This window comes from Syngnathus floridae, chromosome 6 (genome assembly GCF_059516105.1).
Source record: "Syngnathus floridae isolate MCC-2025c chromosome 6, RoL_Sflo_1.0, whole genome shotgun sequence".
NCBI classification, from domain to species: Eukaryota; Metazoa; Chordata; class Actinopteri; order Syngnathiformes; family Syngnathidae; genus Syngnathus; species Syngnathus floridae.
The window spans coordinates 16251017-16275000 of record NC_142418.1 but is presented as its reverse complement, the minus strand read 5'-3'; the positions used below and the strand labels follow the sequence as shown (position 1 = coordinate 16275000).

At 43.5% G+C, this 23984-nt stretch overlaps 1 protein-coding gene across 4 annotated transcripts in view; it reads right to left on the bottom strand.

Moving 5' to 3' along the window:
- Positions 1 to 23977, bottom strand: part of mef2aa (myocyte enhancer factor 2aa) — a 56138-nt gene extending 32161 nt beyond the window's left edge. For 3 of the 4 annotated variants that reach the window (XM_088377641.1, XM_088377644.1, XM_088377643.1), the window contains exon 1: positions 3899 to 4066. The gene's annotated coding sequence lies outside the window, so the exon portion shown is untranslated. Of the gene's footprint in view, positions 1 to 3898; positions 4067 to 23785 lie in introns of those variants that run through there. The other variant, XM_088377642.1, reaches the window with a different exon arrangement.
- Between the last annotated feature and the right edge of the window lie 7 nt (positions 23978 to 23984).

Here is a 23984-nt window from a genome sequence, read left to right as displayed (position 1 = left end):
GGGCCACCGATGGCTCGCTGGCGAAGAACCCCACACCATTTTCACCTCGACGGGCAAGCAGAGGCGCAATCAGCGGGCAGACTGCACACCTCGCAACAGAATCACAATCCCCTGTGAGACGTGCAGAGAAGAGCAACAAAGCAAGCATCCAATCAGAGCCCAAATTGCTCTCTCTGAACCACGGAAGAGTCTTCAACTTATGGACTGTGGGTCGGATCGGGGTCCGTTCGACAGGAGTCCGTGCGTGATTGCGGGGGCGTCGCTTCCCTTTTGCTGTCGTAATGCTTGATGCGTTTTGCTGAATAAGGCCGCGACTCGGCTTACCTCCCGCCGCCTCCAGCTGTCTTGGTTCACAAGGTTCCTCAAACAGATGAAAAAACAAGGATGCCGGGCTCCTTTCCTGTGGGGCTTCCCACAGCTACTGGATCGGACTAGCAAACGAACAATCGGTTTGTTTGTCTACCGTTCGACAAATATGAAATATTGCTTTCCTGTGACTGAAATAGGGCATCAAGTTGTTTTTTTCTTTAATCGTATTGCTAGTTCTGTCCAACGTGACCACAATGCTTCTTTTCTACGGACAATGCTATCAAAATCGGCTAACTCGCTCAGAACTTGAGGACATTATAGAAATGTTTTTCCACGCTCATAATCCAATTGTTTATCTGCATCAGGAATTTAATACATAGAGTATATTAGTCATCATGGGAATCTTTTGATCTAGTAAATTAGATTGTAATATATTCCTTTGATTTACTGTATGTTTTTTTTTTTCGAGTCTCATTTAAATTCTGATAAAATGCAACTCAGCAAACCCGCCTTGTTCTGAGAGTCACTTTCAATGGCATCACCACTTTTTATGACTGATGTGAAACCTTACGGGCCACAAAAGTTTCGGCCTTGCTGGTTTTGAGTGAACCCACATACTCTTGCAAGTGATGCAGAGTGTGATTGTGCGGTTCTTCCTGCACACCCCAGAAAGTCAAAATGAGTGGAGGTGACATCTCACAAAGGTGCTAAATGACTTTGCAAAAGTCATCACCTCAAGTTTCCACCACAAGTCAAAACAGAGAAGGTAACTATGAGCAAGGAAGGACTTAGACAACCATTCCAAGCAAACGCCAAAGTCCGGTCCAAACCTCGTGTCAGAACCGTTTGACAGGATAAAAACAAATGACAAGCTCGGCCGAGCCTTGAGCTGCTTTGCCCTGCTCAGCAACTCACGTGCTGAGTGAGTCGAAGCCAAGGGCTCGCTAACCGGTCTCGATCCATAGCAGGATAGTTGAAAGGTCGCCGCTTGCCGTCTTGCTATACAAACAGGGCCTCATTCACTCACGTCAAGCGATTTTTTTGCTCAAACAGAAAAGTAGGGGGGGGGGGGCAAATTGAAGACTTACTGTGAAGCTAGCAAAGCTTTTCGTGCTAGCATGACAGCACACATGGTGACCCATTTAGCACAAAACCCAAATTGTAAATTATAAATATGTTCATATGAATTATTGTTTATCATCAAGCGGCGGGAATGATTCTATATGAGGATTATTGAGAGGGATTTTTTTGGGCAGGGGGGGGGGGGGGATGGCGTCCGGTAAACGGCATTGTAAAACATTATCTGCCAGGCTCAAGATTCTGCATGTGACCTCCAGGTCTCACAGTAGAACGCTGAAATCTCCATATTGATGATGGCGCGCCAATAAACAATGACTCATGTTACCAAATGCTCTCTCAGGCAAATGGGAGGGGCTGGGGGGGGGGTGCGTTCACTGAGCAACCTCTTCTAATAGTAAAAATGGTTTTGATTCAAAAGAAAGAAAAAAAAAACTGAGGAAAAAAAATTGTGAACATGTCAATAGACTGGAACTTCTTTTTCAATTGACCAAGTCAAGATTTAATTTAAAGTATAGATAAGTTTGCTGTTGGACTACAATGACAACAATAAAAATATTTCTTTTCCAATCTCCAGTGCCCTTGCACTTCTTACCCAGAGAGAAAAACAGGGGAGAAGGTCTTTTATCGCTGTGTGTTAAAAACACGTTTTCTCTTTCTGACAACCGGCTTTAATTGCAGATCCGACGCGCCCACGCACTCCACATTTGCGGTGGAAGGAGAACGCTGAAGCGTCGAGATTAAAGTGGGGACTGAGTGCGGGGAGAGGACGCTGCAGCTGCCCTCTTCCTCGCACATCCTCTATCTCCCTTTCGATTAGGAACTCGAGGAAAAAAACGCTGACGACTTCCAAACGCACCTTACTAGAGACCTATGGGATTTTCATAAACTGTCAAAAAAAAGAAAAGAACATTTACATGATGGGTCACTGAGGTTAACCCAACAACTCATGCACAAGTCAGACGCGGACGACAGCTCAATCAGAAGCACTAACACAGCTCATAAATTGTTCAAATGCTTCTTGTCCGCAAATTACGCATCGAAGATCACGTGACGAGGATTATGAGCAACATTATCGCTGAGGCCCGAGGCGACGCGCGGGCCTTAATGACTGCAGATTGGAGGCTGCTTCGCTTGCTTTGCCATCATAATCGAGCGGCAAACAGCCGCTAGGCTGCTGCGCCGTAACGGCCATCGTGACCAAAGACAAATACCAGACGACTACGACAGCGTCGCACGACTCGGGCTGGGAATTGGGAATTCAATACAGTTGAGCTAAGCTTGGAGTTGGACCAAGACTTCCAATGAGAAGTTTGCATAGCTCAAGAGTGAGCAGATGAGCTAGCAAGACTACGAGCAAACAAAAGTCCCAAAATGCATTCTTTGTGAAAAAAAAGTATCTCATATTACTTCTTACAATACACCCTCATACCTAAATTCCACTAAAAAGCAGCCAGATAGTCCTGACTTTCCAAAATAAATTATTAATAACTTCAATCTGGCAGCATTTTTACTTCAAGTGCGAAGAGTTGGCAGCGAATCTCTTCGCGTGTCTAAACAACAACGAGATCAACAAGACCAGAAGCGTAAACCACCCAGGATGTCAACTTGCATGCAATGAGAAACAATGAATGCTGTCAGGTTTTCTCCTAGCTACGTGACAAAAAAACAATAGCAAGCGTGCCACTATGGAAAGAAAAAAACAGGTGCTGGAGACTCAGATCATCAAAAGTGGGCACATTTAACGCAAAGGTTTGAGGTTTGAACTGTCAACTTTTTTTCTTATCATGATGCACACATCAAGTGGTTTTGACTGTGAAAGTGTAAAAGTTCAACCGTAGCAAGCAAAATGGAAGTCATGACTAGTTTTACTAAGAGAAGAAAAATGTGACCTTTTTTGAAGTCTAAAAAGGAAAAAACAAAAATCTAAGCAGGAGTGCAAATCATGCATGCACAAAGGTGATCTGCACTGTTTAGACATGCTGTACAAAACGTTCAAAAATCTTGGGGGGGTAAACAAATCACATAATAGACTAGTTAGACTAGTTTCGGAGGAGTAATATGAATATTAAGTTTTCTCTTGTCTAAATAACAAGAACGCACGCCAATTGCGCATGGAAAAAAAAAACAGGTGCTGCCATGGTGATTGGCACGGTGAATAAGACATTGATCATCATAGACTGGGCAAACTTTAGCCAAACGGACTCAAATATCCACTTTAATCAGGTTAAAGGGGAAGGACTGTCAACTTTTCTCTCGTTTTAGGAGCAAATGACAGGTAGAATTGTGACGTCCTACTACCGCGCAAAGTAAACCGTTGCAGCAGTAAAACAGCCGTTTGACAATTTTATCAGTGAAAAGAAATGTTACTTTTTTTTTTTTTTTACGTGTTCCAATCTCGACGAACCACTGTACTATACTGTACTGCACGCCTCCCTCTGGCGTTACCAACTCGCCCTCGTCAGCCACGGCCGCCTTGCAACAACAAATGTTTCTATTTGCGATCACTCACCTTTTTCGTCCCGGGTCGGGTTTGTTGAGGACACTATCGGCGGGATCCGCTGGACAAAACGTTCACTGAACACACTGAACACGCTGGGCTGCTATTTTCGGGGGTGTTGAGAAGGAGGAGGGGGAAGCTGACAAACTCAGAAAAAGCCAGTCTGCCTCTTGACAGCAAGGCACCGCCCCCTCATCATACGTCATCACTCCTCGCCCACGCCCACTTAAGTCACTCGCTCTTTTTTGCGCACGCGCACAAAATCAATCTGTTGTTTCTACAAAAGTTGCGAGCAGATAACCAACTAATAGTCTTTCATCCTAAATTATAATTAAGGGACACAAAAGGGACTAGAATGAACAGAAAAACGCGCTTTGACGTCACATCGCCAAGACAACAACGGTAGTTGTGAAGGGCGTGCGCAGCGACCAATCGTGGTACGCAGCGCCTCAACTGAGCGACCAATCGGAGAAAAAGGTAGGCGGGATCAGGTCACGTGTAAAGGGCCAAAAGGGGAGGCGTGGCCGTGCCTTTGGAACATGACAGCATGTTTGTTGATCATTTAAAAATGGGGAGAGGAAAGCAGGTGTCATGCTTGTCAGACATGACGCTGAAGAAAGCAAGCCTCCCTGCACTTAAAGTGACTTTTTTTCGCCTATTCTTGAGCAAAATAAAAATGTTGATTGTGGGGCTGGGTGGAAGGAAAGAATGAAGGAGAAAGAAATGGTGGTTGAAAGAATGAAGGAAGGCTGAATAAATAAACAAAATAGGGGGGAATGGGAAGGATGAAGGAACATTATTCTTTCATGGTAGTGGTGGGAAGCAATTAAGAACAAATATCTGTAATTCCTAACTATCCTTAATCTTTACAACAATATTTTGGTCGCAACAGATGTCATACAATAAAACATTGTAGCACTAATCTGGTTAGTATGAGCCCCTCCGTGATTGTTCAGCATAACACTAACCCATCTTAACATCATGAGACTGAATCATGCCGGTCATGGGACATGATAGACACATTCTTGATTAATTCAAGTGGTATTTCTATATCATGAGATACGGACAAAAAACTCAGTCAAACATGAATGTACTTGTTGGCCCGCTTGTGTAAACACAATTAATAACTTGGCAAAGTCCAATGAGTGTAATCAAGAGAGCAGTTTAAAATCGGCAAGATAGTTGCATTCAGTTTGGCAGAAAAAATAAAAAAAATGTGGTTCGCACATGGTCTGAGTATCAGATAACACTAGAGGAGAGTCAGGGTGAAAAGAGTTGGAAACAAGCAGCGGACAAGCGTTTGAGACTAACTGGCCATGTCTGCATTGTTGTGCTCTTGGCTTTTGGCCACGCCGGCCATCCAGGTTAAATGAGAGTGTGCTTTATGGCCGGCGCGGGGCGAAGCGAGGCAGACTGGCTCTTCCTGCAATTTTTCTTCATCCCCTTTTGCTTTGCTGTGCAAACTCAAGCTGTACAAGGACAATATTATGGCAAGCTGAAATTCCATGTGTCAGGTATTAGGAGCACAGCGCGTACACAGTATTAGGTTGCTTGTGTCAATTAAAAAGCTCCAAAAACTACACCCGGGCTTCGGTTGGAGGTGTCTTATCGACTTTTGAAATCAAAATCACATTTCTACGCTGACATTATTGACATACCGATGGTACACCCAAATATATGGCATGGATCCATCAACACAGAGCCAAGAGGGAGGAGAGAAAGGACCTTGGCTTGAACCCCATCGTGGACATGGATTTGTCGGCCATGCATCTGCGGACTAGTCTGAAGTGTCAATCATGATTCAAGAAAAAATACCGTAAGTACAAAATGACATTTTTTACCAGCATTTCAACAAGTGGCGTGGAGCTTTCCAAATAACTTTTTGTTCCAGCACAGTCAGGACATGACAGCTGGCATTTCCAACACTGCGCCACACCACAAATAGACCCAGACACTCTTTCTCCCTCCAATTAAAAAAAAAAAAAAAAAAAGTCCAAATCACACGTCTCAAGCCGAGAGCTTGATTAGGCTGCGCAAGTCTGGTTTGATCTGCAACAACAGCAAAGGAGAAACATTGGAGTCCCACCACTTCATTATCTGTGCCATTCTGAGGAGACCCTCGACACCCCTGCAAACCTTTTTCCTCATTTACCACTGTCAACATAACATTTACCCTTCATTACACACACCTCAAATTAATCACTAATTGGTTTGATCAAATAACCGTTTTTTTTTTATTTAAGATCAATCTGTTGCCATCATTAAACGTGATGTACAGTAATTGTCAATGATACAAGTTTTAAAACGGATTCGTAAAGAGCGAAAACAACCCAGTTCCAGGAAGAAGGCATAAAGTCTCTCCAAATTCAAAAATGTTTCCATGTGATCCAGTTGAGATCACACTCCATAAATAAGTTGCCTCTCACGGTCCGCATATCCTCCCGATTGCCGTTGTAATTAAAACGTAACAGACGGCCCGCTGACAGCCCAGAATAACACGCAACTGCAAGGCAATGACAGTATGACATCTGAATGGTGATCATTATACTGGCAACCGAGGATTTGCAAAAAAAAAAAAAAAAATCCACCATGATTTTATCACTTATTTTAATACTTTGGTTTTATTTTATTCTTATTTATTTAATTATTATATTATTATTTTAATACTTTGATTTAATTTTTTTTTTAGGTTTAATCACTTAATTATTTTAATACTGTACCATTGATTTATTTTCTCTTTCTTGAATTTTATGAGCTCACATTAAGTGAAATACTGCTGCCTGGATAAAATGCCTGTTTGAACGTAGGCCGTAGCTCAGCAGTATGTTGTCCTTTTACGGACCATAAACAAATGAAACTGACAGTGGCGGTCAATAAATTAGCCTGGTTTGACGAGGCAGTCGTGTCTCGTACTTGGCACTCCAAAGACGCAACAATTTCCCTTCCACAATTTGTCCCCTTTAAGATTCAGTTGTAATGCGAGGTTGATTGTTGTCAAGTCTTACCGACAAGAATCTTGTTTATCTCTCACATGGCAAACAACTCTGACTTCCTCCCGAGGCAGCCAACATCAGGATTGAAAAGGTCTTTGTGATAATCTCTCCTGGGAACACAAGTCTCGGGAGTGTCTTGATATATTCATCTCTGTGTTTTCATCTGGCTCCTTGAATGCTTATCAAGTGTGAGCTGCAGAATCCCAAACACGGGACTTACTTTCCCCGGCAAAAATCTGGATAATAAGAAGACAATCTTTAATTATCTGCAGTGTTCACGTGAGCCTGTAGCTCCATTTATAAAAATGAATCTCTATTGTACTGAACTCATTAAAAATTGAACAAGGTCAGGAACGAAGCCGCGCTCGCCATTATTCATTTGATCCCTAATTTCAACTCCTTTTTTAATTAATCACCTCAAATGACAAGTTGCTCGGTGATATTAGCAAATTCCGTCTTCATCCGAAAGTGACTGCAAAAAGACCCGCGGGCATAAAGTCCCATGGTTCTGTTTAATTAAAAGGACAAGCAACATTTATTGAAAAGAACTCCATTTCAGGCAATTGTACATTACCATTGCCTAATTTTTCTATACATCTGATGACATGATTGCATCACGGGTTGATGATGAAGTTCAACAGGCAGCAGGTAGCATCTCTGTTAATCCTCCATGTTGAAAAAAATATATATACAAACACGAGGGCCGAGCACAGAGAGAAAATGCCCCGAAGGAACATGTGGGCGGACCTGGTTTCTGCCTTTCCGTGACATTTTATCCATTTCTCCACATCAAGCTAAAGCTGTGCTGTGTAACGTATTTTGTCAGACCATAGCGCAAGAAAGCCAATTATGTCCCGCTCTTCACTCGCAACATTTTAAGTGTTCCGCAGTCTTGAAATTTTAAACAGGCTATCAGACTCGGTATAAACTTGCCGGAGACTTCATTAGGCACAAATGGTAATAAAACGCCTCTCGGGATGATGAAAAAGCAATTCCTAACTACTCCAAGCTGAGATCTGAAACAAACCTCCCGTCTGCTTGGATTTTGAAAATTTGCATCATAAAAGATTTATGAAGTGGAGAGGCAATGTTAAAAGCCAGCCCCACAACGAACAACCCGAAGGCACGCAGCCGAACTTAGTCACGTCATGCAAAGTGTAAAAATTCAACCGCCAAATACAACAGCAAATATATTCATGTTCAATAAATCAACACCAGAAGTTAACCAGTTCAAATGACTAAATACTGTATATTTTAAAATAAAGCAACTTGAAAAATGCTAGCTTAATGCTAACACATAATAGAAAACACTATAGACTAGCTAACATTAGCATATGGTGACAATGTCATTTGACATCATTTTGCCAGATAAAATAACTAAACACTGTATTCTCACACAATTTGTTCAAAATGAAGCAACTTCAAGATTGCTAATGCTAGCTTAAAGCTAACACAACGGAAAAACCCACTGACTGGCTAACGGGTAGCATCAACGGCTGATAACCATTTCAGCGACAGAGCAACACTTTAAAAAGCTGTCACACAAATACGATATTCCCTCACAATTCTCGTCCCTAAAAAAAATCGTAGACTCAAAGGATTGCAAGTCAGCATTGTAGCTAATTCCAAGCGTACGCCGCCGCTATCCACACTCCAATTCACAGGAGATCATTTGCTATTCGTGTTTTACAAACGTGCTTGAGGAAAAAAAATCCCTAAATCTTTTCTGGCAAAGTCATACAAGCATGTCATCCGGCATGAAAAGGCAGCGGGCGTGTTGGGGGAAAGAGGGGCTTTGTCTCCCGAATTGCCGCCGTCAGCTGCTTTTGTGGCGGACTTTGTCTCGACAGTATCCTACTGGTTCCACAAAGGTAAACAGAGGATTCACTCAGAAGGGGGCAATCGCACTTTTGCCGACAACAGGTAATACATTTGCATGTCAGGCCTGCGCGTCGCAGATTACGAGCCGCTTTGTTGAGGGTGATTTATGGCTGCGCACGGCTGTGAGGGGTTTGATGGTTGGTGTGCGGGGGCAGCGAGCAGGTGGGGCGCCGGGTTTGGCGAGTGTCAGATTTGTCGAGGAGGGAGACTGATCTCTCGCTGAATGCAACGTGCGCTTCCGTCATCAATCACACAGACGAGTCAAGAGTGTTTTGTCTTTTACGACGCTCCAAACGAGGAAGGATCAAGCTCTCGGATATCTTTTCAAATGTTTGCAACAAAGAAAGACATGAACAGATTCTCCTTTAGTTTTTTTCCCAAGCTGATTCGGGCATTATGACGTTTAGATACAGCGGCTAATTTGAGTCGGTGAGTTATACAACCGAGTCGTTCAATTCCATAGAGTGTCTTGAAGATTCACTAACTTGGCTGAGTGAATGAACAGAATCAGAGTCAGCAGTTATTTTACTGGTTCTTTTATCACAAACAAATTATTTAGGTTTCATTACTTGACATGTTTCGGCTATCACTTCCGCCTTCAGAGTCTGAGAGTCTCGCCGTCCATTGTCCCAGTGAGCCGAAACAACTAACTTACCAAAAAACACGTCAGACTCATGAGTCATTTGAATCAGTGGACTAAATAAACTAAATCGGCTCACCGGAAAAACCGCAGTTGCTGCTTTCTTATTTTTCGCTGACTCAGGTCCGCAGAAACATTACCAACTAAGATAATTCGGTTTTGTTTGTTCACTGACTCAATTTAGTGACTCGAGTCAGTGTCTGAATCTAGGAAATGTTTATGGTTTTATTTCACAAGACTACTATTGTTTTATCGCTTAGAGTGAGGATGATGTAATCAAATCTGGAGGAACTCGGGTGACCTGAATAGCCTGACAGTGTGTGCTTTATCTCCAACAAGTGTACAACAAGCCATTTCAAATCAATGTGTTTTATTCTCAGCTTTTGATTTCACAGAGGAATCAACATTTTTCATGGCACAATCCTCATAACTAAACGCCTGCATATCATAAACACCCGAAAATAGCTCTTGGTGGTCAGGAAGTGGGAATAACGGCCGATCAAAAAAAAAAAAAAAAAAAATGGAAGCCACATCCAAAAAGGCATACCTTTAGCACAGGGTGGGTTACATAAAGTGTCTAACTGTTTAACATTTATTACATTCGCCGCACACCATTGCGGTTTGTTTGTCTCTACGCGCTGGGCAAACAGCACTAATGTGTGCCTGGGCAAATATTTGTGGCACTCTATCAAATTCAGCTGACAAATTGGGCATATCACAGAGGCCAAATAAGGTCGGGTTTGTGAAATAACAGAGTCGTCGGGCCCTCCCCCCGTTCCGGATACAAATTGGCCGAGCACACGTGGAGTGCTTTGAGGGTTTGCGACACACGTCGGCTTTTGCAGTAGTGTGGCTTATTAAAAGCTGGAACAAAATCTGGCTTTCACCGCCTTGCTTTCCTTCGTGGCCACTTTGAGACCAAGCTCCCTGCAGGAACTCCACATGGCCTGACTAAACACCTCGCCTCCCACCCCTTCTACATGAGATGAAAGCCTTGTACAGATGTTCCATAGATGAAGCCAAATGGAGCTAATATGACAGCACGGTATAAATCACAGCAGAATGTCTCAAAAAGTGATTTGCTGATTTTTTTTTCTTCGCTCTCCATCTGAAAAGGGAAGGGATGTCAAGATTTGCAGCACTTTCACCAAATTCAAGTCTAAATGACCAGCGAGTGTCTTAAAAGAGAGAAAATGTGTTTGTGTTGTGGTCTGTTCACACACACTATAAAAGAGTTGATCATATCATGCTGGGAATTTCCCTCCATTTCCTCACACTCTTGACCTCCTACGCTATTGTGTGTGAAAGAAGGAGGAGGTCCAAAGCCCGACGTGGTTTGTACAGCTTGATCGGGTTGACAGATCAGCTCAAGTGGAGCTCGGACCGCCGAATAGTTCTATTGTTCCGTTTGCAGCCACTGGGCAACTTCTCGCCATTGTCTGACCCGAGCGAAATGTGATACCGAGGGATCGACCGACGCTCGCCTGGATCCCGATGGAACATTCAAGCACGTAAAAGACGCGAGTTAGGTTACAGTTCCGATTGTTTAGCATGTTTTCCCCCCAGTAAATAAAATAATCAATACACGCTGGTTGAACGTGGTAAAGATTTTGCATATTGTGGCAGTCAAAGCATTTTTTTTTCTCCACACTTCCGTCCATCAGAATTTTTCCATCTTAATTTGATTCAGTAAGCCTGCACGCACAAAAACAAACTTGCAAACGAGTCTATGAAAATATTACAGTTCACCCCGGAGGGAACGGAACGCGACAACACAACAGCTTGCGTACTTCAAAGTGAGACCTGAGCAAGCCCAAGATGGCTTCTTGGGTGTGCGTCACAGAGGAATACTTTTTTTTGTAACGCACACAGATGATTAAAGCGTTCAACACAGCAAGCAGACTAATGACTCCATTGGGTTGTGGGAGAACTCAGGAGAGAAGACCCCCCTGTGGAGAATACTCACGATGGCGTCTAAAATATACAAATGCTTTCATCACAACGGTGTCTGGTTAGATCAGCGGCGTGCACAAGTGCAGGTGGAAGAGAGAGAGAGGATGGAAAACGACAAAAGAACATCGAGCATCCCTAGATAATATCTGCCGCGACACAGAGGAAAGTTAAATGAGCGTGAAATCAGAATTTGACCAGATCCTGGAGAAATTTGCCTGTCTTACATAAGATATCAGGGGTAGGCAAAATATGGCGTGCGGGCCACAAATGACCAGCTCCATTCTTGAAATCGGCCCATCGAACAATCATACACATTGGTTCGTGAAAGTATTTTTTTTAACTGTTGCCTAAACTAATTATGTAATTAATTCTACATAAAAGACAAAGGTGAATTTTAAAAAAATTAAATGCATATATATGTAATTTTTTTTTTTTTTTGGATCAAGTACTGCTGGTATATATGTTAAATATTTTTTGCACCAGTTTTCCCTGTAGGCTACTAACAGTTTTATTTATTTTTATTTTTTTTTGCATACAGTCCAAAGTCAAATGTTTCTCAGGCAGATAAATGGACACCAGCGGATCCCTTGTGAGAGGTGACAGGGTGATGAATGGCTGAGTTGTCTCCAGGACAGAGTGCAAGAATTATTGTCAGTCTCTATAGGAGGAAGGATTAATAACCACAACCTCGTGACACGGGGTAATCATGGAAGATTAAGGGAGGGGATGTCCTCAAGCACGGGAGGTGCAAAGTTTGACCTTTCGTTAGATAAACAATGATGAACGCCCAGTATGCCTAATTGTAAGCCATGTATGTAGAATAACGAAATGTTTTATCCGAAGAAAACAAGCTTCCTAAATGGAACCCAGAGGAGAGTTACAAACGGGTCATAAAAGCACGCATGAAAAAGTGTGTGAACAGGAAGTCGGCCATATTGGTTTGAAGCAGCCATTTTAGGTCAAATCCAGGGTTTGACGAACTTGGCTGGTATTATCAAAATTGAGCCTCAATCGGATAGTGTCAAAGTTGTTTTTTTTTTTAATTGCTTTTTCCCACCATCATCAGCAAAATATGTTTCTATTTAAAATATTTGTCTGTCATCCATTGTTTGTTTTCATTTTAGGTCAAGAGCAACTTTCAATATTTTTGACACGTTATTGCACTTTGGTGACCGAGAAGGTCGTTGAGATTGTTAGAGTCCTTTCTGTTGGAAGTTCCTGTGTTCAACAAGGCGAAGGTGGCCTCCCACTCTCCAGAGATTGCTCATTTTCATTGTTTGCTGCCAAGTAGAAGGCATACATTGTTTGGCGTGGCATGTTTTGATGCCGCAAAGCATTCGCTAGCTGCCTCGCCGTCGCTCCGACGCGACACAATGAACGAAAACGTGTTTTCTATTAAAAGACACATTTCCGTTATGTTCATCAAAGCCGTCGTTTTCATCACGAGATCTTGGAGATTTATTTCAGATCCGGTCAAGATTTTTGGTAACCTACCGTTGTCACAAATGGCAAGAGTGAAGCCATGTCGTTTTAACACGGAAAAATGGGCCAGGCAATCGTCACAACTGCGGCCGCAGCTGCGACTGGCTCAGACATATTACAAAAATGTCCTATTACTGCATGTTGCCTCAGGTGGAAGGAATCCAAAGACATACATTGCATCTCATTTGAATAGTTTAAGCGGTGACGACGGTAAAATCTGTTTGAAGGCCGTATGAAATGATTTTTTTATCTTATGTTTTCACTGATGTAACAAAATTTGCCTGACAAAAGTACTCAGACCTTGTACAGTAAAATAAATTTAAAAAAAAATCTACCGTATTTTCCGCACTATAAGGCGCACCTTCAATGAATGGCCCATTTTAAAACTTTGGCCCTATATAAGGCGCACCGGATTATAAAGTGCATAGAATAAATAACTCACCGTTGCTCAAACGTTAACGCAACCACAATATAGTAACACTCGAAATAGTGAAAACAACAATATATCAATAACTCAACGTTGCTCAACCGTTATCACACAAAACACAACACGTAAAGCTTACTTTAATAAGTTAGTCCTCATCCACGAATCCATATTGGTCCATATATAAGGCGCACTGTCGGCGTTTGAGAAGATTGGAGGTTTTTAGGTGCGTCTTATAGTGCGGAAAATACGGTACTCATGTACAGTTCTCAAATATTGTTACTTCCCACCACGGCACATCAGCAACAATCATCACAACGCTTCATCCTTTTTGACAAAGGAATTCATATCATGCGCGACAAATTTGTCAACGCAGACTCACTTTGCAATCCAGCGGGGATGACAACATAAACAATAGTGCAGATAGTTGTTCAAAGCGGCCGCACGCTGCTTTTGTTGGGATTAGTGTACTAATCTCCAAGCTCACAAAGCTCTCTGTAGGCACACCTCAGAGTGTGCATGAGCAAATAGAATTTTTCCGAGATTGTCTGAGGAGGGAAAAACTGTCGATGTGGTCTGGATGTGCAGAAGGCCTCCAGAGGTGACAGCAGATGAGGCTTCGTTTTATATCTTCAGGAGGTGCCTTGGACTTTGCGCCTTCATCTTCATCTCATGTTTTCAATCAGAGGGGAGCATAAATTATTGTCAGAAGTAATCCCAGTCGTCCACTATGGGCCTGCTTCGAGGTCCCAGCCTGTCCCGGTCTATCAAGTCATTCTGCCATCGCTGATAGCAGTCACGCTGCAGGTCAGTCCGAGTCGGGGCCTTCTGAGACATTTGTAATGACGTCATACTGAAACTCTAAAAATCATATTCAAAATGTGTTTTACAATAGGTGGCACGCACCAAATTTTGTCATTATTATTTTACCTACTGAACTGTGACCCCTTTTTGAGGGTCGTACTTTCAGCAAGGTTAGTATGCTGCCCCCTATTGGTTTGGAAATGTACTAGTAAGTTCAAGTTACCAAGGAGACGGTTGTTTTGAATTCTTTTGGCTTACGCCACCAAAAAAACAGTCTTCTGAAACTGCAATAATATTGTTCCTATTGTCTTCAATGGCGTAATTGTTGTCCGAAAGTGAACATTGCGTGTTTATACCTCCCTATCTGTAACTTTGTAGTCGGTGGTAAAAAAGAGTGGGCGAGTTGTTAACCGCTGAATATTCAAATTTACAAGAACAATCGCTCATATTTTGTGCGGTGTTGGAAAGTCACACAAATGGCAGACGCGGTGGTCAGAATAGCGGGCTTCCCTTCTTTTCTCCTCCTGTCCGCAAAATCTTCATCCGGCTCCTTCTGGCAAGTTGCCCAGGAAATCGTGGCACGTTTTTTTTCCACTGTTATTTTGCTGTGAAAAGTCCCAGCACGCGGCGGCGCACCCACCTCTGGCAAGACACTGCTGTCAGAGCCGATCATTGGGAGAGCGGCTGTCCCTTTCAATTAGCCTCGTCTGTCTAAGAACAGCGGCCCGGTGAAGGAACAGCCAGGAGAGCAGGTGGGAGGCGAAGGAAAAGTAAGCCCCCACAACTCCAGACGAGGAACCCAAACGCCCACCACTAAGCCCCTCTGCATCAGTAACGGCCCTCGCCATGACACATCTCTCTCGGCTCCATGGAAACGTGGCTATTCGGAACCGTCGCCGTACAAATGAGGCGAATCATTCCCTCCAAAAAACAAAAACAAAATCGTCCTCCCCTCATGAAGAATGAGCCAAGTCCCACGCTTAAAAGGAGCCACTTAAGATCAGCCACAATTTATACGGGGTAGTTCAAGTGACAAATGAAAGGTGGCTGGAAGCGACACTCGAGGGGCTTGAAGTGGCACACAGGGAGAAAAAAAAAAAACAAAGAAAAGAAAGAAAGGGTGGCAGCCGTGCCCCCAGGTTGTTTATTTCGAATGCCACATTCAGGTGGGATTTGCAGAGACGCACCTTAGCTGACATCTTTCTCTCAGTGGAAAGAGCCCGAGGTAAAGGATGGTAAACATGGGCAGCTGTAGAACAAGCGGGGAAGTCCCCGAGGCGCTCGGACTGCCATTTTCTATGGACCAACTATGGAGTATATTGATAACACACATATTTGGAATCTAATCCAATCTATGCTGCTTGTCCTCGTTTACTTTCTGGACCTGGATTTGCCACCTCTGATGGTTTTAACAGTGAAAGAATTACCGTATTTTCCGCACTATAAGGTGCACCGGATTATAAAACGCACCTTCAATGAATTTTAAAACTTGATCCATATATAAGGCGCACCGGATTATAAGGCGCATAGAATAAATAACTCAACGTTGCTCAAACGTTAATGCAATCACAATATAGTAACACTCGAAATAGTGAAAACAATAATATATCAATAACGCAACGTTGCTCAAACGTAAATATCACACAACCCACAAAATAAACACGTAAAGCTTACTTTAATAAATTCATCCTCATCCACGAATCCATATTGGTCCATATATGATCCAGGCGCACTGGATTATAAGTGCACTGTCGGCTTTTGAGAAGATTGGAGGTTTTTAGGTGCGCCTTATAGTACGGAAAATACGGTACTAAGCGGCTTGCCAAGATAAGCACAGAAAATCATTTTGTACCAAAACTCTGCCAGAAACCCCTCATCTCACATCTGTGACCTCACAGAAGGTTCTTCTCTATGAATGGACATAAATGACTAGAGATGGTCCAAATAGCTCTAGTAGAAAGTATTGGCAGAACATTATGAGCTACAGAAATTGCCAAGCATTCACATAATAGCATTTTACAAGGACAGTTTTAGGTAGAGGATGACCTCCTTCACTTTTTTCATTTTTGTTTCACCTACATGTATTATACAAGTCAAAACTCATAAGCTTTTCTTTTCAACAACTGAGCTGTTGCCGGGGGACATTGTATCAATAAAAAAAAAAAAAAAACAGCGGCAACAGCAGCAGACCTGGAAAACTCATCACATTTAAACTTGAAAAAAAAAACTTTACCATGAGACTATAACATCCTAAGAAATATAAATTATTTCCCTATGTGACTCGGTTGTGGCTTGCAAGTTTTAATTCACCTCCAGTTCAAATTTACTAACATGGTCACATGGTCTCATTGGAACGATATGCTGATATGGAAGCTCACCTAGAAATATATAATGCTCTTACTTTTCAGTATTTACAATGGGATGGCTTCAGTGTACTTTAAAGTAATGCCAGACACTGACGTCCAGCTGCTTTTTTTTTTTTTTTATCTTGTCCCATATGCATCCGGTTGTGTCCATATGTAAGTGAAGATACCACTCTAGCTTTGTTCTCTTAGAATTCACAAAAGAGTGTTTTGACACTTAATATTCTATTCACTTCCTTTCATCCTGAGTCGGATGCATGTGCCACTGCGGCTTGCCTGGCTTTGAAGAAAAGAAAAAAAAAAAAAAAGGTTTGATTTAGATAAGTGTCTGTAATCCAGCTGTTTTTTTTTATTTGGCAACACATTTTTATTAAATGTGAAATTTTAAACACACCACAAGGATACGTATGCATTTAAAAAAAAAAATGCAAATCTCTCAAGACAATTTTGCACTTTGAGTATAATGCTTTTTTCAAATTTAGCGAAATGGGGTTGAACCTTCTTCTTACTTCCTAAAGTTTACGCGAGAGGTTAATTGAAGACTACCAACTCCACTCGTGATGGACCCCGATAGTCAACTTTATTGTCAGTCGAGACAAACAACAGCTCCCGAGAGCGCCCCAGATCTGACAGAGCGGCCCCGCCACTCCATCAGTCACGTCATCGGAAGTCAAAGGAGGACTATGCACCCCATTCGCGGTCACGCCAACCGTGAGACGCAAGCTGTTCCTCTCCAGGTGCTCATTAATGCACGTGTCCTTGATAGCTCCGCCGTACAGCAAAACAAAGACAAACACAAGGCGGCCATGTTCCAATTACCCCAAACAGACAAGTTACATTTTAATCGTTTATTCAACACTTTTTAAATTTATTTTGTCGTCACAAATTCCGTATTTCTGTATGCAAAGATGGTTGAAACCTTTCAAGTGGAGGACATCGGGGACAGTCGATATAGGCGCGCTTGCACTCCAGCTCGAGTAATTCATCAAGATTCCTCAACAATTAGCATAGGAGCCTAATTACCACATGAAAACGATCCGCCGAGCTTTTCTGTCTCTGCTCCGGCTTCTAATGCTTGAAAATTATCACCCAATCCTGGCGGGATGACTCGAGTATTGTCCTACAGCCCCCCCCGGATCTCCGAGGTCCACTCGAATGTCTGCCGTCGGACCGCCATCGTTTCTTTTTTCCATTACGCGGTTAAGCTCGACAGTTAATTATCCAAGAGCGGCGAGGCCGGGTCTCTTTTGCCGGCTGCGATAACGATATGCTTTACTGGGCAGAGAATGAAGAGGGTCGGCCCGTGGGGAGCCTCGCTGGTGTCAGGCAATCTTTCATATAAAAAAATAAAAAAAATCCAGGCAATTAAATGCACCGGTGCTATCAGGGATGACTCGTGTTATTGAGGATACTAGCTAGCTCCTCTAATGGGGATATTTAAGGCAATTACGATAAAGATGTCAAGGCAAGCTCCTGGCAACGGGCCGCTTCTAAGTGTAGGATCACCATCAACCCAAAAAAAAACCAACCCACAGACGTGGCCCAGTCCCACGTGGAAGCCTTAGCTCCACCACTTAAGTCGTGTCTCGTGTGAAAAATGTTGTCAGGAGATGCTAAATGGGCTAATCTGTCCTCGGAGTTAAGTTTTTAAATTGGCATTCCAAAGCCCATAACGACAAGTCTTAAGCAAACAAACACTCGGGTGGTCAATTAAAGACTAAAGACGAGCTGATTTGTTCCCATCGGATGTAGCGCATCTGGCCCGGGGAGAAGATGGCAGATTTAATGGCTAACGGAAGCCGGCCATGTGTACGGTAGCGCACAAAGAAGCTCTTTCATGTGACCACACCTTGAGCAGTTTCCACTTTTGCCCACGCGTGACTTTTCTGACACGTCAAATGACGTGATTACGAGCTAGCGGCCGCGGCACCTGTAGCACGGCGAGCTAGCTCCACCGCAACGTTAGCATGTGCCCTCCACATGGCTGGCGTGACTCCACACGAGCCGACTGCCGTTTGAAGTGAGTTCAAGGAAGCGAAAAAAAAAAGTGCAATGTGGAGGCAGCATGTCAAATCTTTTGTGCCAAGCAGCTGCTCATGCTCCGTCTCAAGCAAATACTCAGATGATGCTTTATAAAGTGCGGCCGTGGATAATGCACTGTCTGGATCGATTTTGAACATTGGTCAAGAAGAAACAATCCCCAAATCCAGATGATGAAAAGCTCTCCTGTGGATGTCTTCCAGTCATTGGACAAAAGTCAAGACAGCCTGAGAAGAATGCGCTAAAGCCCTCATTTAAATTTTGTTGATTAGCAAGATTCCATAAAACCTCTGCGAAGCCCTGGCTAAGATTGTTGCCATTTTTTTTTTCCAATTTGAATCTCTATTCCCTCTACAACAAAATCAATCGAGCAATCCATTTTCAAAACTGCCTGTCCTCAATAGGGTCACGGGTAACTGGATCTGATCTCGGGCGAGAGGCGGGGTCAACCCGGTCTTCAGTCAACCGCAGGCCGCAAAATAAAAAAACATTCACAATTGACAGTCTTCAATTAACCTAGCAAATCTGTATTCCTGAGCTAATAATAATCATTTTAAAAAGCTCATTACATTTTTCTTACAGAACAAATCAAAACAACCTGTGGAATGTAACAAGTAGGTCAGGACGATTTTCAATGCGTCTTTACATAAACACCATCACGAGCTGCTGTGTCTGTTTTCGATCAAGACTTGTTTTGCCTTTCATGACATTGATTCTCCGCGACTTCTGGCCCCACGTGACGTGCGGATTTGTCTTTACTGTCAACCAAATGCGAGCAACATATCGCCATTGAAAAAGCGGTACGAAGCACAAGCCAATCAATCAGGTCACGTTTGTCCTTCTAGAGCAACAAGACCATCACTCATGCACCTCCTCCAGTTGTCCTCCTATTTTCACACCATCTTATCACTCGGCAGCCAACCTGAGGGGACTTTTTTTTTTGTTCTTTCCAGCTCGCTTCCCCCTCTTGATGTTTGGCTCTCCCGTCGTACGTGAGTTACGTTTTGCCGTCGCGATAGGCGGAAAATTACCTCCAAATGTTTGGCCGGCAGTCAAAGGAAAGCAGCAGGAAGTTGGAGAAAAGGAGTACTTTGAATACTTCTATGACTGCCATTTGACCTTTTTAATCGCTACTCTAGCGGTTTTAAGAGACGACGGTAAAAAGCTAGGTCGGTTCAAGTTCGACATTGCCGCGTAACTTTTTCCATAACCTCAATTGTCGAACACGTCGTTCTAATTTCAAGACAAATGTACTAAGTACGTTGTGGAATTGGGTTGTCTTGTGGGACCAACGCTTTGACCCAGTGCAATAAAAATCTTCAAGCTCCAAGGTCACCTTTAAAGAGCTTGGCTCCTCATCAATTTACAGTTCCATAAACCTTTTGAAGGGGGCGTATAGAAAATTGACTTCATAAGTGTTTATGTACAAATAATTGGCTCTCAAGTATGACAAGCAGTCAGGCTATTTTAAAATTGCCATTCGTGTTATGAAGAAGAAACACAAGGACAACATGAAACGCAATTCTAAATCATAAGCACTCGACTAAGACCATGTCAATTTTCAAATGAAGTCTAGGAATTGTCTTTTATCCCTGACAAGAAATGAGTTAGAGGTACGTCACATTACCTCATAAATCCTACGTAGGGGTCTCGATTCGTAGAGAAAGCCCCGCAGATCAACCATGCCATCAAAAGCAAAGTATAATCTTACAAAGTGCAACCGTGTGAGTCATTGTGACTTATTCGAATTATACGTTCATGTGCACGCTTTATATAAACCACAGCCACGATGATGGATGGCCGGCTTGACAGTGATGTTCAACTGTGAAGAGGAAGACCCCTTGGGTGACTGTCAGAAACACAAAGCTCCAAACTCCACACGCACCCTTTTAGTATTTACGTGAACTCGCCAGACGGCGGCTTTCCTCTTGGAAAATAGGGTGGGTGTGTCTTGCAAATGACATAAGGAGGAAATCTATCAGTTGCTCAGTGGATTGGGGGAAAGTGAGAAAGCAAGCTCGCTGTTTACAGGAGGGATTGTGAGGGGAAGGGTTTGAGGCGGTGAAAAAGAGTGCTAATTTGAAGGTCATTTAAAGAGCGCCAGGCGGTGCGGCTCTGGAGGGGGCCCGCCGAACAAGTGCAGGGGGAGGCCGCCTGCGTTGCGCCGCTGTGAGCTAGGCGCGCCAGACCTCTCCCCGCTACCCCTCATCAATCTCCTCTATCCACCGAGACCCGCCTTTGACCCACATAGCCGCCGGGGGGGAGCGGGTGAAGGGCGGGGGTGGTCGCCTTTATTTTATTATTGATACGTCTGCATCACACGAGCTTCAGCGACCTGAGCCAAATCAGCCGAGAAGCCGCAAAAGGTCAAAGAACCACGGGCGGACCTACGGACGGGTTGCCTCTCATTCACAGGTAAAGTGACAGAAACATCCTCTGAAATGGCGGGCTCTATTTTCACGGACGGTGTAAATCCCGGCGGAAATACGCAGGAGGCGGGTTGGACCGAGTGTTGGTCATTTCGCGGGTGAGTACAGGTCGGCGGATCTGAGAGAGGAAGATCTGCGCCTCGGTGGGAGTGATCGCAGACGATTTCAAAGTCAAGGCCACTAAAAGCTTCTTTTTTTCATCTTCAGACATAATTTTTAACTTAAATGGGAGGCGATTAATGCCACAGCAATCTTTAGCAAAACTATTGAGGCGTTTGTTTGTGGCGCTCGAGTAAACGCAAACCCTCCCTGGCAGAGATTCAAGACTTGAGCGTTCCTCCTCTCAGTTATCCGTGGAACTGTTTTGGCGATTTTCACTACATTTACGTGTTTAGCCCGGCAGGACAAAGGAAAATCATTTTGTAAACGCGGCGCAGTGAGCAGTCGTTGATCCGTCTTCTCGTCGCTGAAACCTGAAAGAGATAAAGCTCCCGTCGCCACAATGCCGAGCTAAAACTTCAATTATGAGGCGGCGTACATGCTGTCAGCGCACAAAACACAGTTATTGGTTTAGCGTAGCATTGTCTTAACAAAGAATGGCAACATCACCTCCAAAGCGCCTGCTAATCTTTTGATTTTGACACTCAATAGAAAGGCGAGAAAAAGCATTAGACGCCAAACAATTGCAGATTTGTTTCCCGCGTACGCCTCAAATTAGGCCAAGGTTTGGGGAGGGATAAACGGAAATTTAAGCCACTGGGAGTCTTTGCCTGAGCGGAGAACAATTCGACGAAACACTATTGTTTCACACCAGCACTGGCATGGAAAGATGCGGCCGAATGGAAAGAGAAGCTTATCTTATCGTTCTTCAACTATGGTGTGTGTCTTTGTTGTGGACAGCCTTAGTCGGCTGGGAAAGGGGAGAAAAAAAAAAAAAGATTGGGTGCCTGGCTCTGATGGCTAGCTTTGCTCCTCAACACTATTACGTGATTAAAACTGTTCAGATATGGCGAAAACGGGAAAACAAACAAACATTGAGGACATTAGCATACAGTATATGGAAGTTGGAAGCTGCTAGCGGCGGAGTTAGCGACCCAAGTGTTTAGCTTCGCGGAGTTAGCCTCCCAACCGTTTAGCTTAGCGGTCAGTGGACTCCAAAACGTTTTGTCACGTACTGTTGTGATCATCTCACTCGTGTTCATTGTTGAAAAGGTGTGTGTGCGTTTTACACAGGAAGTGGCGACAGCTGTAGAAATTCCCGACACTAGTGTGTGGTTTTAACAAATGTGGCTGACATAAAGGTGATCTCATAATGAGAGTTCCGAAAACAACGATACATTATATTTCACAGGAGGAAAAACCGCTGAGAGATTCGAAGCCTCTCGATTCACTTTGGTCAGTGCGAGAAATGTTAAGTGTTTCCCTTTAACCCGTCAGCGTCCGCCCCAACATCTACAAACGCATGTCTGAGAGGTCTGAGACTTTAAGCTCTTGTCACGGAGGGCCTGCCGTGAACCCCCAGCCACCGCTCTGTTTTCCTCACCCCCTCCATTCCCGTCGTCTCTGGACGCCAGCCTGACATACCAGACCTTGTTCGTTAGCACATATTTTTACCCACCGTTACTAAATTAGGAAGCCAGAGGGAGCAAAGAGTTGTGCGGCTGCCAAGGTAGAAGAAGAAGGGGTCTGATCGAGCCCACGTTTGCCCAGGGCGCATGCCAACCCGAGCAGCTTCATTACCAGCCTCTTGGGTTGCAGAAATAGAAGGACCGGCAGGAAGCGGGGCCAAGCGCGGGCGGCCCTGAATGGCCAGCCAAAAGCTCACGGGACAAACAAACAAATAAACGGCTCCTCTCATGGCCTGCCAGAGTCAAGGAGCCGTAAGAAGTTAGCTTTGGCGGTGAAGGGGGCGAGTTGAAAAGTGGCGACAGACACACTGTTTGTCTAACATAGGATACAGTCGCAGAGAAAACTGTCTCCGGAGTCCAATTTCTCAAAGTAGCCACAGAGACATAACTTCTTGTTTATTTGGCATTGATATTTGGCGCTATGTACATATCCGATTCCTAGTGGCTTGAAGAATTTGCGCTTGTGAGAGGGATAGATTGTGAATGTCGCCATTTAGCTGCTTTAAATACACCATTCAGGCATTAGACACTTTAATACTACGTTCAGTTTCATGGCTACATAACTGGGGATACTGAAAAAAACATACAATTTGAATTATATCTTTATATAAAATACATAATTTTCTAATTATAACTACAAGTCGTGCATGGTTTGTCTGATCCTGCGACATGTGCTTTGCCGCAAAGTATTTGAAACACTGCCACAGGCCACCCAGACACTAAAAACGGCAGCATTTCCCATTTCTACCAGCAGGTGGAAGTGTCGGGGTAAAAGATAGTACAGTAACAAAACATTTGTAGAACACTGACATCTTGTGGTAGTTTAGGAATATTGCAACACACAATCTACATTTTTGAATAAGAAACAGGTTGTTTTTCTGCACAAAAATAATAATATAAAATGGCGCCCTGATTTGGGGGTCATGTGGTTGTCTGCAGCATAATGTAAATTAAATAACATGGCTCAACAAACTGCGTATGACTGAGCCGACCTGAAATTAGACATTTGGCCACTTGAGGGCGACAATAACACACTTTTAGAAAGGAAAATAAATTCACTATCAAACTAAAGACTACGATTGCTTTTCACTAACAGAATTTGGCATGAAGTTTAATCTAATCTAAAACTATTGGCGTACAGTGTGGAAAGGAATGTCGACACCAAAGCTTGGAACAATAAACAGAATTGGCCCCAAAATATTACGCGTAGCTAGGCAACGACCGAAAGGCAATTTTTAGTCAGCAAACTTGAATGTCTTTACCTTGGCAGATGCGCCGCTCGTCCACGTCTCCTCCACGTTCATCAATCCCAAATTCTGTTTGTCGTTTTCCTTGCCATCAAAAGCAAACTGAATGAAAACATGTTCCACAAAGTGCAAAACTTTCCAAAGCGATCATCCGTGCGTGCGGTCAGCAAAAAGTAGTTTGAAAAAACACTTCCGTCAGGTGAAGGGTTGATTT